Source organism: Mangifera indica, chromosome 19, assembly GCF_011075055.1.
Source record: "Mangifera indica cultivar Alphonso chromosome 19, CATAS_Mindica_2.1, whole genome shotgun sequence".
NCBI lineage: Eukaryota > Viridiplantae > Streptophyta > Magnoliopsida > Sapindales > Anacardiaceae > Mangifera > Mangifera indica.
This window is the reverse complement of record NC_058155.1, coordinates 5,564,539-5,579,246: the sequence shown is the minus strand read 5'-3', so window position 1 is coordinate 5,579,246 and position 14,708 is coordinate 5,564,539.

Sequence of the window (14,708 nt, the reverse complement as noted above, 5' to 3'; positions counted from 1 at the left end):
GTTCAACAACCACATTATAATCTAGTTACAAAATATCAATTGTCAACCTTAGCTAACTCGGTTTAGTAGAACAAGGCAATTATGGGTTGTTATCTAATTCCTCATAAGTTTGGTTATCCAAGGTCTTCCTATGTCACCTCTCATAAGCCATCAAAGGAGGTAGATAAAAAAGCATATGGTAGCTAAATACGGTGGAGCTTTTTTCTAGCACTAAATTGGTGATGAAATTTTTCGTCATCAACTATAGTATGCACTTTCAAATCTTGCACAAGTCAGGCTACGATATCAGCGATTGTGACACGATAAAACCTTGGTTTCAACAATGATGTATAATAAGATATGAATTAAAAAAAGTAAATAAAACATATGATTTATACCATGATTTGACTTAATGATCAAAATGTTTACATATATGTTTGTAGGTCTTAGTTATAGGTTTATATAAACTAAAAATAATGCTTACAAGATATAGTGTATCTTTGTACATGCTTCCACAGAGTTTTTTCATGCTTCTATACTTCGTAAGTATGTGCCCAATCCCACTCATGTTCTTCAGTAACAACCAATTCGTTTAAAAGAAGATTTGAGTTTCTAAGAAGGGCCACAGAGAATTATCGATGTGAAACAACAAATGCTTCGCACTAGAACTATTCCTTGGGTTAAAGTGCATTGGAAAAACGACTCGGTGGAAGAAGCAACTTGGGAACGTGAAAAGGACATGCAAGCTCAATATCCAGAATTGTTTTAATCAAGTACATAATTTCAAGAATGAAATTTTTTTTTCTAGGGGGGAAGGTTGAAATACCCAAATATTAGTTATGGGAAATTTTAGAGGGGCTATGTGAAATTTTGTGCAAGTATGGGTTTAAATGAAACTTTCCAGTAAATATTAATAAAGCCATTAGGCTTTATTTTTCTTTTTATTCTTCAATGAAAAGAAGCATAGATGCAAACGAGAGAAAAGAGAGAAAGAAAGGGAGAGAAGGGAAGAAAGAAACGAAAAGAAGAAAGGAGAAAGGAAAGAAAGAGGGAGAAAGAAAAAGGAAGAGAAAGGAAATTTAAAGGAAAAAGGGATAGAGTATTTAATTTTGTTTAAATAATTCTAGGGTTTGATTTTCACTGTTCAATTTAGGGATTTCCAAAATTCTAACCATGTTGTTTCAAATTGGTTTGAATAGATAAAGAAGAAGGAAGAATAACAAGAGATTTCAATACCGACTTAGAGACAACCCAAATCAATGAGTGGGAATAAACTTTTTCTCTATAGTTTTTTTTTTTGTATAATTTACATTTATAATCTTGTGAAATTTTATGGTATTTATTGTGAATCTTTGAAAATGGTAGCATGGATTTGGTGGAAATCTCTCAGAAAAAAAAAAAAAAGAGAAACAATAGTTTCCTTGTTTCCTTTATGCATGTTATGGATTTAGGTTATAGGTGGTTATAGAGTAAAATTTATATTATTATGTGGATTCAGAATGCTTAGTTAAGTTATGTTGTGTGTAATTGATAACCACAATGAAAAAATAAAATTTTAGTTAGTGACCAAGTGAATTTCTGGAAATTGATTGAATTGATGTTATGTTGCGGTTGCGTTGGAAGTGTTTAATTTAGCCTTATATGTGATTAACATTGCTTAGGGTGGTTGTGCAGTTGCCGATGATTATTGTCGAAAAAAATTCATATTATCAAGTCATTGTATTTTATATATATGGTGATAAGAAATTATATTATTCAGAGGTTCTCAGTTATTACCTATTATACAATTAGTGTTATGCCTATGTGATATTTATGACAGGTATGATAGACTTTAGTGCTCTACTTGTGTTTTATTTCATGTCAAGTATGATAGATTTGAGTGATCTGCCCGTGTGAGATGATAGTATATCGAGTATGACAGTTGTTTTCCTCTTGCTCTGCTTATGTGGGGATGCCTCTTGGGTATAACAAATTTTTCTTAATATGATATTTTTCTGATAAGTGTATGTTGATTATTACATTATTATGGTGATTGAGCTGAACGTGAAAAATTCATGAGTGATTGATATGTCCATATGAGATAAAGTTAGTATAGTTAAATTTACTTGTAGTGACAATTAACTTGCGTGAGGTTATTATGTTAGGAACATTCAAGTTAATGTGCATGATGAGCTTGTGGTCTCAAACATAATTAGCATTGTTTGGATTAAGTATGGTATGTCATAGTTGGATTGCTTAGTGTTCCCTTTTAAACTTAACATTGTGCCTGTGTGGCTGATATTATGACATGTTGTTATTCTTTATATGCATTCAATATTCTTATAGATTTAAATTACCCACTTACTAAGCTTTCAGCTCACTCTTATAAATATTTCCCTCCAGGGCATCCTCTAGATCCTGATGGATAATGTTTCGTTGGGTTGTGCCACGGTATAACATCCTTAGTAGGTTTCCTCATTGCACATATCCATATAGATATTTTTTTTTTTTTGTTTTTTTGAGAAACTTATGAAATGTTGAAAGGTCGAAAGCCTAATTAAACTATTCTCATAATTTTTTTTAAATGCATGAAGATGTAAATTTTTGTTATGTATATAATAAGGTCAAAGGTCTAATTTTAGGTTTATTTTATGTTTTTTGGATTTAATCAAGATGTATCATGCTTTGTAACCAGGTTAAGGCTGGAGGTCTATAGATGATATTAGATTAAGTGTTATTATATAGTGTAGAAATTTTTTAAAACAAAAATACAGGACGCATTTCGCCCCTCTAAGCCATGATGGTGCTTACAGAGATTATGGGATTAGCAAGTTGGGATAGGTCCTGTCAACTTGGTATTAGAACAAAGGTTTTAGATTCTAAAGGCATTTCAAGAAGCATGCATATAAGTTTCTAAATCACTTTAAATTATATTTGTAGACACCAACATGAGGTGACATGGCCAACCTCGCATAAGACCTATTAGGGATTTATTAACTCTTCAAGTTGTAAAAAGGGAAAATGAACTAGTAGAGGAAAGGGTAGAAGAGTCGGTTGCCCATGGACCAAATTCTCAAGTACCACATGTAGACTATGTTGTATATAGTTCTGATATAGGAGCTGAACCAGTAGCTAAGCCAAATATGGAGCCTTAAAATGATAGGATTAATGTGGAGCAAGCTATTAGCAGACTGGTTTAGTTAGTCACTAGAATGGCTCAAAATCAGATTCTAGTGCATCAAGAAAGTGTCAACACCATTAAAAGAGTAAGAAAATCAGGTGTCAAAACCTTTGATGCGACTAGAGAACCTATAGTTATTAAGTCCTGGATGATTAGAACCAAGCATAAATTTGAGGTGATGGAGTGCTCAGAATCTTAGAAACTACGGTTTGCTACCTTCCTTTTGGAGGGTAAGGTATATCATTGATGGAAAATAATATAACAAAAATACAAGGTTTCGACAATAATAACTTGGGAAACCTTTTATCAAGAGTTTTCATATCACCACTATTCATAGGTGTACCAAATGCAAAAAGAAGTGAATTTCTTAGACTGGCCCAAAGAAGTATGTCGGTGGAGGAATATATGAATAAATTCATTGAGCTCTCTTGGTTTGTCCCGTTTATTGTAGGAGATGAGAGAGAAAGGTGTAGAAAATTTGAAAAGGGTCTTCGAGGATGAATTAAAATAGTAGTGACTACAAGCTCTTACTTAGAGTTTGGGAAATCGGTAGAAGTAGCCATGAGAGTTTAAGGAAGCCTCACAGAGATAGAGAAGAGAGAACCCTAGGGGCAAAAATGGAGGGTTAGTGGTTGGGTTTCAAGTGGACATAAAGATAGAATACAGAAAAAAGAAGGTAAATTTTCTGGATAGTCAACTGAATCTTTCCAAAGTGCGAGATCCAAATCTCAAGAGGGTCAAAGACAGTTTTAAGGGCAACAGTTAATAGGGAGTAACACTTGGGATCAAGGGTCTTTAGGAGGCATATCTCAAGGTAGTAAAGGTCAACACTCTCAATGTATTAGGTGTGGTAGATTTCATTCGGGACAATGTCAAAGAGGGGCATTGAGCTGTTATCGTTGTAGACAGTTTAGACATTTTAAAAGAGATTGTCCTCTGTCATCTTAAGTTGGGAGTGTCACTCAAAGATCAGTCAAGCAAAATTTTCAAGGGAGTAATGGTCAGTATCAGAGACACCAAGGGCCTCAAATTAGAAAAAGGGCCCAGTGTGAGTACTCAAGAGCAGACCAATGGTATTCATAATAGCAGTAGTTGGCATAAAGGACCAGGACGACCTCAAGCTCAAGCACGTGTTTTTGCTTTGACTCAACAAGAAGCCTATGTCTCTCTAGATGTGGTTATAGGTATGTTGTTCATCTTTGATTGAGAGACTTTCACTTTAATTAATCCTTCTACTCATTCTTTTGTTTCTTATGCATTTGCTAAACATGCTGATAAAGAGTTAGAATCCTTGGAATGTAAATTGGAGGTAATTATTCCTGTAGGAAAGTCAATTTTAGTAGAAGATGTCTATAAGGGTAGCAGGGTAAAAGTGGGTATCCATGAGTTAGAGGCAGATTTGATTCCTTTGTCCATCCAAGATTTTGATGTGATTCTGGGGATAGATTGGTTAATTTGTCACCGTGCTACCATTGACTATTTTCGTAAAGAAGTAACCTTTAAAAAGCAGGGTAAACCAAAGTTTATTTTCTACGAGGGACGTCGCATTATTCCTTCTTGTGTCATCTCTACTGTAGTTGCTAGACGATTCCTTCAAAAGGGATATCAAGCTTATATAACATATGTTGTAGACCCTAGAGTTGGTGAATCAAAGGTAGAAGATATTCCAATGGTTAGAGATTTTCTAGACGTATTCCTTGATGATCTATCCAGATTACCACCTAACAGAGAGGTTGAGTTTTCAATAGATTTGATTCCTGGTACAACTTCCATATCATTGGCCCTTTATAAAATGGCTCTACTTGAGTTAAGGGAATTAAAGGTGCAATTGCAAGAACTAGTGGAGAAAGGATTCATTAGGCCTAGTATATCTCCATGGGGAGCACCGCTATTATTTATTAAGAAGAATGATGGAACTTTCAGATTATGTATTGATTATTGACAATTGAGTAAATTGATAGCATAATAAGTATCCACTACTTCAGATTTCTAATTTGTTTGATCAATTACAAGGTGTTAAGGTTTTCTCTAAAATATATAGACTTACGTTCAGGATGCCATCAACTAAAGATTAAGGAGTCAGATATTCCAAAAACCGTTTTTAGAACTCGTTATGGACATTATGAGTTCTTGGTGATGCCTTTTAGATATTAACTAATGCATTAGTAGCATTCATGGACATTATGAATTCTTATTGATGATATTTTAGTTTATTCCCGAAGTAAGACAGAACACGAAAAATACCTTAGAATGGTCTTACAAATTTTATGGGACAAACAACTCTATGCTAAATTCAATAAGTATCAATTTTGGCTAAATAAAGTTACATTTTTTAGGCATGTCATTTCAGCAAATGGTGTCTGTGTCGACCCACAAAAGGTGGAAGCAATTTTGAAATGGGAGAGGCCTACCAATGTTACTGAAATTAAAAGTTTCTCGACCTTGTTGGATATTATTAGAGATTTGTTGAAGGATTCTCTAAAATAACAGCATCGTTAACTAGACTAACTCGAAAGGATGTAAGGTTTGATTGTGATGTTGAATGTGAGCAAAGTTTTTAGGAGTTGAATACAAGATAGACTTCAGTCGTTGTACTTACCTTACCCTCAGGTACAGATGGATTTGTGGTTTATAGTAATGCTTCCAAACAAGGTTTGGGTTATGTATTAATGTAACATGGGAAGGTGATAGCTTATGCTTCTAAACAACTCAAAAAGCACGAGATGAACTACCCAACTCATGACTTAGAACTTGCAGCTGTAGTATGGGCATTAAAAATCTGGAGACATTATCTCTATAAGACAACTTGTCAAATTTATACAGATCACAAAAGCTTGAAATATCTATTTACACAAAAAGAGTTGAACCTTTGGCAGAGGAGATGGATTGAACTTATTCAAGATTAAGATTGTTCGATCGATTATCATCCAGGAAAGGCAAATGTCGTCGCAAATACACTTAGTAGAAAATCTCAAGGTGGTGTAGCACATATGTAAATGAAACTTTGTTCCTTGTTGATGGAATTGAGGACCCTAAAGGCTAAATTGAGTATGAGTAATTCAGGAGTATTATTAGTTAGTCTTCAAATTTGACCCATCTTAATTGATCGAATTCGAGAACTACAATATTTGGACCCCTATCTAATGAAGTTAAAAAATGGAGTAAGGGATTGCGAGCAGATTTTATAGTAAAAAAATGATGTCATGCTTATGATTGGAGATAGAATTTGTGTACCAGATCACAAGGAATTAAATAAGGAAATTTTAGAAGAGATTCATGCCTCAATCTATGTCTTACATCCAGGTAATACTAAGATTTATCGTACCTTGAGGGATCATTATTGGTAGGAAGGAATGAAATGAGAGATTACAAAATTTGTTTCTAGATGTTTTGTGTGCCAGTAAGTGAAAGCTGAACATCAAAGACCCATTAGACTTTTGTAACCGCTTTCTATTCCTCAATGGAAATAGGAGCATATCACCATGGATTTTGTATCAAGTTTTCCCTATACTAAGAATAAGTATGATGGCATTTGGTTCATTGTGGATCGTCTAACAAAATCAACTTATTTCCTACCAATCAAAACCACACATTTGGGTCATTATGGATATCACCATAGATTTTGTATCAGGTCTTCCCCGTACCAAGAATAAGTATGATGACATTTGAGTCATTGTGGATCGTCTAACAAAATCCATACAATAGGAGCATATCACCATGGATTTTGTATCAAGTCTTCCCTGTACCAAGAATAAGTATGATGGCATTTGGGTCATTATGGATCGTCTAACAAAATCAGCCCATTTCCTACCAATCAAAACCACACATTCACTTGATAAGTTGGCATGTATTTATGTAGCTGAGATTATACGTTTTCATGGTGCTTCAATATCCATAGTATCAGACAGAGATCCTAGGTTCACTTCTCGGTTTTGGCCAAGTTTACAAAATGCTTTGGGTACAAAGTTGAAATTTAGCACAACCTTACACCTTCAAACTGATGGACACTCAGAAAGAACCATCCAAACTTTAGAAGATATGTTAAACGCTTGTATGATGAAGTTTAAGAATAGTTGGGATAATTATTTACCTTTAGCAGAATTTGCCTCCAATAATAGATATCAAGCTAGCATTGGAATGCTTCCATATGAAGCCTTGTATGTTAGAAAATGCAGAACTCCAGTGTGTTGGAATGAAGTGGGTAAGAGAGTATTGCTAGGCCCTAAGATCGTGCAAGATATGAATGAAAAGATTTGTATTATTCGACAAAGGCTAAAAGCAGCTCAAAATAGGTAGAAAAGTAATGCTAATAAACATAGAAGAGAATTGGAGTTCCAAGTGGGTGAAAAGGTGTTTCTACGAGTTTCACCTTGGAAGGGTTTATTACGGTTTAGGAAACGAGGTAAACTGAGCCTAAGATATATTGGCCCATATGAAATCCCTGAGAGAGTAGGAGTTGTCACATATCGATTGGCCTTACCGCCTAAATTATTTAAGATACATAATATTTTTCATGTTTCTATGCTTCGTAAATATGTGCCCGATCCCACTTACGTTTTTCAGCAACAATTGATTCACTTAAAAGAGGATTTGAGTTACCAAGAAGGACCACAGAGAATTATTGATGTGAAACAACAAGTGCTTCGCACTAAAACTATTCCTTGTGTTAAGGTGCATTGGAAAAATCACTCGATGGAATAAGCGATTTGGGAACGTGAAGAGGACATGCGAGCTCAATATCCAGAATTGTTTCAATTAGGTACATAATTTTGAGAATGAAATTTTTTTTCTAAGGGGGAAGGATGAAATACCCAAATATTAGTTATGGAAAATTTTAGGGGGCTATGTGAAATTTTGTGCAAGTATGGGTTTAAATGTAAACTTTCCAGTACATATTAATAAAGCCATTAGGCTTTGTTTTTCTTTTCATTCTTCAATGAAAAGAAGCAAAGATGCAAACGAGAGAAAATAGAGAAAGAAAGGGAGAAAAGGGAAGAAAGAAAAGAAAAGAAGAAAGGAAAGCAAGAGGGAGAATGAAGAATGAAGAGAAAGGAAATTTAAAGGAAAATGGGATAGGTATTTAATTTTGTTCAAATAATTTTAGGGTTTGATTTTCACTGTTCAATTTAGGGATTTCCAAAATTCTAACCATGTTTCAAATTGGTTTGAATAGGTGAAGAAGAAGGAAGAATAGCAAGAGATTTCAATACCGACTTAGAGACAACCCAAATCAGTGAGTGGGAATAAACTTTTTCTATATAGTTTTTTTTTTTTTTGTATAATTTACATTTATAGTCTTGTGAAATTTTATAGTATTTATTATAAATAATTGAAAACGGTAGCATAGATTTCGTGGAAATCTCTCAAAAAAAAAAGAAATAATAGTTTCTTTTATGCATGTTATGGATTTAGATTATGGGTGGCTATAGAGTAAAAGTTATATTATTATGTGGATTTAGAATACATAGTTAAGTTATGTTCTGTGTAATTGATAACCACAATGAAAAAAAAAATTTAGTTGGTGACCAAATGAATTTCTAGAAATTGATTAAATTGATATTGTGTTGTGGTTGCGTTGGAAGTGTTTAATTTAGTCTTATATGTGATTGACATTGCTTAGGGTGGTTGTGGCATTTGCTGATGATTATTGTCCAAAAAAATTCATAATATTAAGTCATTTTATTTTATATATATGGTGATAAGAAATTATATCATTCAGGGGTTTTTGGTTATTACCTATTATGCAATTAGTGTTCTTCCTGTGTGATATTTATGTCAGGTACGACAGACTTTAGCGTTCTCCTAGTGTTTTATTTCATGTCAAGTATGACAGATTTGAGTTATCTATTTGTGTGAGATGATAGTATATCGGGTATGACAGTTGTTTTCCTCTTGCTCTACCTATGTGGGGACGCCCTTTAGGTATGACAGATTTTCCTTGATATGATATTTTTCTGATAGGTGTATGTTGATTGTTACATTATAACGGTTATTGAGCTAAACATGGAAAATTCATAAGTGATTGATATGTCTATATGAGATAACGTTAGTATGGTTAAATTTACTTGTAGTGACAATTAACTTGTGTGAGGTTATTATGTTATGAACATTCAAGTTAATGTGCATGATGAGCCTGTGGTCTCAAACATAATTAGCATTATTTGGATTAAGTATGGTATGTCATAGTTGGATTGCTTATTCTTCCCTTTTAAACTTAACATTGTGTGTGTGTGGCTGATATTATGACATGTTATTCTTTACATGCATTCAATATTCTTATAGATTTAAACTGCCCACTCACTGAGCTTTCAGCTCACCTTTATAAATATTTCCCTCCAGGATATTCTCTAGATCGTGTTATATAATGTTTCGTTGGGTTGTGTCACGGTGTAGCATCCTTAGTAGGTGTCCTCATTGCATACATCTACATATATATATATATATATATATATATATATATATATATATATATATATATATATATATATATATATATATATATATATATATATATATATATATATGTATATTTTGTTGTTGTTTTTTTGAGAAACTTATGAAATGTTAAAAGGTCGGAGGCCTAATTAAACTATTCTCATGATTTTTTTTTAAATGAATGAATATGTAAATTTTTGTTATGTATATAATAAGGTCGGAGGCCTGATTCTAGGTTTATTTTATGATTTTTGGATTTAATCAAGATGTATCATGCTTTGTAACCAAGTTAAGGCTGGAGGTTTATAGATAATATTAGATTAAGTGCTATTATATAGTGTAGAAATTTTTTAAAACAGAAATACAAGATGCATTTCGCCCCTCTAAGCCATGATGGTGCTTATAGAGATTATGGGATTAGCACGTCGGGATGGGTCCTGTCAACTTAGTATCAGAGCAAAGGTTTTGGATTTTAAGGGCATTTCAAGAAGCATGCATATAAGTTTCTAAATCACTTTAAATTGTATTTGTAGACACCAACATGAGGCGACGTGGCCAACCTCGCACGAGACCTATTGGGGATTTATTAACTCCTCAAATTGTAAAAAGGAAAAATAAACTAGTAGAGGAAGGGGTAGGAGAGTCGGTTGCCCATGGACCAGACTCTCAAGTACCACTTGTAGACTCTGTTGTACATAGTCCTGATGTAAGAGCTGAACCAATAATTGAGCCAAATGTGAAGCCTCAAACTGATAGGATTAATGTAGAGCAAACTATTAGCAGACTAGCTCAGTTAGTCACTAGAGTGGCTCAAAATCGGATTCCAATGCATTAAGAGAGTGTTAACACCATTGAAAGAGCAAGAAAATTAGGTGTCAAAACCTTTGATGGGATTAGAGATCCTATAGTTACAGAGTCCTTAATGATTAGAACCGAGGGTAAATTTGAGGTGATAGAATGCTTAGAATCTTAGGAACTATAGTTTGCTACCTTCCTTTTGGAGGATAAGGTATATCATTGGCGGAAAATTGTACAACAAAAATATAAGGATTCAACAACAATAACTTAGGAAAACTTTTGTCAGGAGTTTTCATATCATCACTATTCATGGGTGTACCTGTAACATCCCTCCCTAGAAGTACTACCCATCAAAGGAGAAATGTTACGAATTAATATTCGTAGCGTCTATTTTTTTCTTTTTAAAAATACTTTACAATAAACGCATCTTTAAAAGTGTTTAGAAAGTATTCCAAGAAAACTGAAAATCTGGAAGCGAACAAAAGATGTATATACTCATATGAAGACTCATCTGAAAGTATCTGAAAATAGGGAGTAATCATATGTAACTGTACCATAATCTCAAAAGTCAAAAGTCCATAAGAACATGCTACTGTATGCATGTAATAAAAACCAGAGATAACCTGCTCCAGCTGGATCTACCTACGCTGACCTGACCCTGCCTCGCAGCTACCTCGATCACCTGTACCTGCAATCAGGAAAGAAAAGGGAGTGAGTGATAAGAACACTCAGTAAGGGGAAAAATTAAGTAAACTATCCTTTTTTCCTGTTCAAACTCACTTTTGGGACTCAACCCCACATCCTAACCTCTATAAGAGATTGAGGGGGTAATTTAGTTCATTCTTTACTATTTGGGTTATACTTTGTCCCATCTGGTGTCTATTTAATACTTCCTGGAAGCTAACTATAGGGATTTGGCACCTTTTATTTTTTTATTAAGCTCAAGCTCTTTTTCTTTCACTACACTATTTCTGACTCTGAATTAAGCTCTACTGCGAGCATGCTCTACTGCGAGCGGACCCTACTGGGGGTCTATGTCCTACTACGGACGTGTCCTACTGCGGACGTGCCCTACTGCGGGCGGTGTAGTATAAAGTGCCCCCTCATAGTTTATAGCATACATACGGGTCTTATATTTTACTACATTTGCTTCCATTTAATTTTATTCATAACTCACCAGACATTACTCTTGGGACAACCCCTAAATCTTGAGTCTTAAATTCTTTTTCTTATTTTTCTTTCTTTTTTCTTTCCTTTCCTTTCTTTCCTTTCCTTTCCTTTCTTTCCTTTCTTCTTCCTTTTCTTTCTTTCTTTCCTGCCCAAAATTGCAAAACACTGTTCACAGAACAGTCATTTAACAGGGCAACCTTCTTTTTCATACAATTTAACATCCCAAACGGTTTCTAATTCATACAAGCTATATATCGTTGAAAAGAGGATTCAAAGATCTTTCCAACGACGTATAATAGCACTCATAATTCATTCAATCAGGCAGTCAAAACAGCAGATAAAGTCAGTGGCAAAAACTGCCTCCCCTGTTTTTCTTTAGTAAAACAGTCCTTTTGGTTTATACAATCTTTAACAGTCCAAATGATCTCTAATTCATACAAGCTATATATCATTGGAAAGAGGATTCAAAGAGATTTCCAACAAGATATAATAGCACTCATAATTCATTCAATCAGGCAGTCAAAACAGCAGATAAAGTCAGTGGCAAAAACTGCCTCCCCTGTTTTTCTTTAGTAAAACAGTCCTTTCGGTTTATACAATCTTTAACAGTCCAAATGATCTCTAATTCATACAAGCTATATATCATTGGAAAGAGGATTCAAAGAGCTTTCCAACAAGATATAATAGCACTCATAATTCATTCAATGAGGCAGCCAAAACATGGGACGAACTCAGTGGCAAAAACTGTAAATATTCTGTAACTTTCTGCCATGAACAAAATCACATACATAGACATCCCAAATGGCAAAACAACATTCCTCAACATCAAAATCAACATATATAATATAGATCTAAGGAACCAAAACCCTAAAACATATCACATAACAAGGAGGAAACCCCTTACCTTATTTCAAGCCAAATCTTTGAAAGTTGGCTTCCTCCTCTTTGTTTTGCTTCCTTTATCACCAAGATCACTTTAAATTAATACCAAAACACTCTAACATATTCACATAACATGCATATAAATATAGATGAAAGGAGAAGAAAGGAGATCTTTGGTTACCAAAGTTTCCAAGTGCTTCCTTTTCTTTTCTTTTCTTTCTTCTCTTCCAAACTACTTCCAATCCTTCCTTATTTTCTTCAAGAAAGCAAAGAAAAGTATGAAGAATGTGGCTGCTGGAGCTTTTTACGGAAGAAGATGCAAAATAATGGAAAAGTCTTCTCTTTCTCTTTATCTAATAAGCCTTATCTCTTTCTCTTTTTCTTTTTGTCTTTTTCCTTTTCTTTCTTTTTTTTTTTTTCTTTTTCTTTAGGTATACATATATATGTATATAAAAAAAAAAACACACCCATACATATATATATTTAAAATGAGAAAAATCTCAAAACAGGGTCAAAAGACATAATTGCCCCTGAAATATACCTGAGGGTATTACAGTACCAAGATGCAAAAAGAAGTGAATTTCTTAGATTGACCCAAAGAAGTATGTCGGTGGAGAAATATATGAATAAATTCATTGAGCTTTCTTGGTTTTCCCTGTTGATTGTAAGAGATGAGAGAAAGAGGTGTAAAAAATTTGAAGAGGGTCTTTGAGGATGAATTAGAACAGTAGTGACTGCAAGCTCTTACTCAAAGTTTGGGAAATTGGTAAAAGCAACCATGAGAGTTGAAGGAAGCCTCACAGAGATAGAGAAGAAAGAACCCTAGAGGCAAAAGTGGGGGGTTATTGGTTGGGTTTCAGGTGGGCATAAAGATAGAATATAAAAAAAAAGAACAAATTTTCTGGACAATCAAGGGAATCTTTTTAAAGTGTGAGATCCAAATCTCAAGAGGGTCAAAGACAGTTTTAAGGGCAACAATCAATGAGGGGTAACACTTGGAATCAAGGGTCTCCATGAGGCACATCTTAAAGTAGTAAAGGTCAACACTCTCAATGTATTAGGTATGGTAGATTTCATACGAGACAATGTCAGAGAAGGGCATTGAGTTGTTAACGTTATGGACAATTTGGACATTTTAAAAGAGATTACCCTCTATCATCTCAAGTTGGGAGTGTCACTCAAAGATCAGTCAAGCAAAATTTTCAAAGAAGTAATTGTCAGTATTAGAGACACTAAGGACCTCAAATTGGAAAAGGTTCTAGTATGGGTACTTAAGGGCAGGCCAATGGTATTCATAGTTGCAGTAGTCGGCATAAGGAATCGGGACGACCTCAGGCTCAAGCACGTGTTTTTGCTCTGACCCAACAAGAAGTCTATGCCTCTCCAGATATGGTTACGGGTATGTTGTTCATCTTTGACTTTAATTGATCCTGATTCTACTCATTCTTTTGTTTCTTATGCATTTGCTAAGCATGCTGATAAAGAGTTAGAATCTTTGGAATGTAAATTAGAGGTAACTACTCATGTAGGAGAGTTAATTTTAGTAGAAAATGTCTACAAGGGTAGTAGGGTAAAGGTGGGTATCCATAAGTTAGAGGCAAATTTGATTCCTTTGTCCATCCAAGATTTTGATATGATTCTGGGGATGGATTGGTTAGCTTGTCACCATGCTACCATTGATTGTTTTCGCAAGGAAGTAACCTTTAAAAAGTCGGGTAAACTAGAGTTTATTTTCTATAGGAAGCGTCGCATTATTCCTTCTTATGTCATCTCTACTGCAGTTGCTAGACGATTCCTTCAAAAGGGATATCAAGCTTATATAGCACATGTTATAGACCCTAGAGTTGGTGAATCAAAGATAAAACATATTCCAGTGGTTAGAGATTTTCTAAACGTATTCCCTGATGATCTACCCGAACTACCACCCGACAGAGAGGTTAAGTTTTTAATTGATTTGATTCTTGGTACAGCTCCCATATCATTGGCTTCTTATAGAATGGTTCCACTTGAGCTAAGGGAGTTAAAGGTGTAATTGCAAGAACTAGTGGAGAAGGGATTCATTAGGTCTAGTGTATCTCTATAGGGAGCACTGCTGTTATTTGTTAAGAAGAAGGATGAAACTTTCAGATTATGTATTGATTATAGATAATTGAATAAAGTGACAATACGTAATAAGTATGGGTTGAAATACGGGAGAAAGAAGGCTCAATATCCAAAATTGTTTCAATCAGGTACATAATTTCGAGAACGAAATTTTTTTTCTAAGGGGGAAGGTTGAAATACC